We start from the raw sequence: 2568 nt of genomic DNA, 5'->3' as shown, positions 1-2568 counted from the left end.
ATGAATGATCATCAACGAAATGCTTTAGAAGCTTTTCTGCTTGCCTAGACTCGATCAAAATAAACTGCAGGAGGAGGGAATGATTCTTTTTATGCTTGTACGAGTTAAAACAAAGGTAAAGTATTTTGAAGTTAATATTAAGCTTATTTTGTATTATGCTTTGCTTATGGAATGGAACGAGCGATCAGAGGAAGAGAAAGAAGACGAAGCGGATTTGGAAAACATCCTATAAAAAGAGTCTGTGACCACACTAGTGTGAAAGGAAACCATGTGCGAAATACATCTGACACCAGGGTCATCGATAAGGAGGAATGAAAAAGTCTGTTTAATGATTGGACAAGAAGACGAAGAAAAACGAATATATGAACTTTGCTTGGCTAATCACAAAAATGAACGAATAACTGGAAAATAGATTGCTTTGTTTATTAAAGAGTATAAATCCTTGTATCCTACCTCTCCACAGCGCGGAGTGGTGAGACTCAGGTCTCCTCCCGCCCAGCGCTGTGTCTTTCTCTCTGAATAAACTGCTGCTAAGCACACTCCCCGCGTGAGCGTCTCGCTTGTCGGTAACCCTGGGAACAGCGTTTCTTTCCCTTTCTCAGGAACAGCAGATCCTTGAAACAAACCTCTTGCTTCTCCTTCTTGTCCCTGTGTAACATTCGCCCTCAAAAACACCGACCTTCCTCTCCATCGTTTGCGTCGGGATGGGGCAACGCCTACTCCTACTAGTAAGTTACACAGGAGACTGCTCGAACAATGGCTCCATAGAGCCATGGCCTGGCATCTCACGGAGCCACTCCTCCACACCCCCCTCTCCCTCTCTCTGCAGCCGGCTGCCCCCGGCTCGGCACGGCCCGACCCGCCCTCCCGGCCCCTCCCGCCGGACCCTCCTCCCAAGGTAAAGCCCGGGCTGGGGGGCTGGGGGGGGGGCGGTCCTGGCTGCCCCGGCCCAGCCGCTGCTGCATGGCTGGCTCTGCATGCGGGGGGGTCCGGGCTGCAGCCCCTGGGGGCACAGCGCCCATCGCTGCACCCCCCCACCCCCACTCCTCCTCCTCTTCCTCCTCCTCCTCCTCCTCCTCCCCCTCCGTGCCCGGAGCTGCCTCAGTGTCCCCGCTCTGTCCGCCCCAGGCCCCCCCTTCGGACAGGCCGCCCCCCCCCACACGCCCGCTGCCCGCAGACCCCGCGGCACCCGGCGCTCAGGTAACGGCGGCACCGGCGGCGCCGGCGTGTGGGGCAGGACGGCGTCTGCCCGGGCTGGGCCCCCCCGGGCAAGGGATGGGGGTTAGGGGACCCCCCACCCCCCCCCCCCCCCCATTGGAGCTCTGACCCCCCCGCTTTCCACACAGCCCCCAGGGCCCAGCAAGCCGCCCCCGCCCCAGCGCCCGCTGCCTTCAGGGCCCCCTGTGCCTTCGCTGCCCCCCAGCGAGACCCCCCCGGATCACCCCTATGTCACGGTGATTCCCTCCAGGTGAGGGGGGGGACACAGGCACGGCTGGGATGGGGGGGGGGCAGAGGAGGGATGGGGGGGCAGACACGAGATATGGGGGGAAAGGAGGAGCAGAGGGGTCTCTGCGGGGGAGACAGGAGGGATGGGGGCAGAAGGGGTTGGGGGGGACTATGGGGGGGGGCAGAAGGGGTTGGGGGGGCTATGGGGGGACAGACAGGAGGGATGTGGGGCTGAAGGGGTTGGGGGGGGCTATGGGGGGGCAGAAGGGGTTGGGGGGGACTATGGGGGGGCAGAAGGGGTTGGGGGGGCTATGGGGGGACAGACAGGAGGGATGTGGGGCTGAAGGGGTTGGGGGGGGGCTATGGGGGGCAGAAGGGGTTGGGGGGGACTATGGGGGGGACAGAAGGGGTTGGGGGGGACTATGGGGGGGCAGAAGGGGTTGGGGGGGCTATGGGGGGACAGACAGGAGGGATGTGGGGCTGAAGGGGTTGGGGGGGGCTATGGGGGGGCAGAAGGGGTTGGGGGGGCTATGGGGGGGGCAGAAGGGGTTGTGGGGGGGCTGTGAGGGGGCAGGCAGGAGGGATGTGGGGCTGAAGGGGTTGGGGGGGCTATGGGAGGGCAGAAGGGGTTGGGGGGGCTATGGGGGGGGCAGAAGGGGTTGTGGGGGCTATGGGGGGACAGACAGGAGGGATGTTGGGCTGAAGGGGTTGGGGGGGGCTATGGGGGGGCAGAAGGGGTTGGGGGGGACTATGGGGGGGACAGAAGGGGTTGGGGGGGACTATGGGGGGGGGCAGAAGGGGTTGGGGGGGCTATGGGGGGACAGACAGGAGGGATGTGGGGCTGAAGGGGTTGGGGGGGGGCTATGGGGGGGCAGAAGGGGTTGGGGGGGACTATGGGGGGGACAGAAGGGGTTGGGGGGGACTATGGGGGGGCAGAAGGGGTTGGGGGGGCTATGGGGGGACAGACAGGAGGGATGTGGGGCTGAAGGGGTTGGGGGGGGGCTATGGGGGGGCAGAAGGGGTTGGGGGGGCTATGGGGGGGGCAGAAGGGGTTGTGGGGGGGCTGTGAGGGGGCAGGCAGGAGGGATGTGGGGCTGAAGGGGTTGGGGGGGCTATGGGGGG

At 63.6% G+C, this 2568-nt stretch overlaps 1 long non-coding RNA gene across 1 annotated transcript; it reads left to right on the top strand.

Moving 5' to 3' along the window:
- Window positions 1–851: 851 nt before the first annotated feature.
- LOC311195539 lies at window positions 852–1439 on the top strand. The gene is made up of 3 exons (XR_014617510.1): window positions 852–898; window positions 1129–1200; window positions 1347–1439. It is a non-coding gene; the product is annotated as an uncharacterized lncRNA (long non-coding RNA).
- The last annotated feature ends 1129 nt before the right edge of the window (window positions 1440–2568 follow it).

The sequence above is a fragment of the Gallinula chloropus genome (assembly GCF_964237585.1).
Source record: "Gallinula chloropus genome assembly, chromosome: 10".
NCBI classification, from domain to species: domain Eukaryota; kingdom Metazoa; phylum Chordata; class Aves; order Gruiformes; family Rallidae; genus Gallinula; species Gallinula chloropus.
This window is presented reverse-complemented; position numbering and strand designations above follow the sequence as displayed.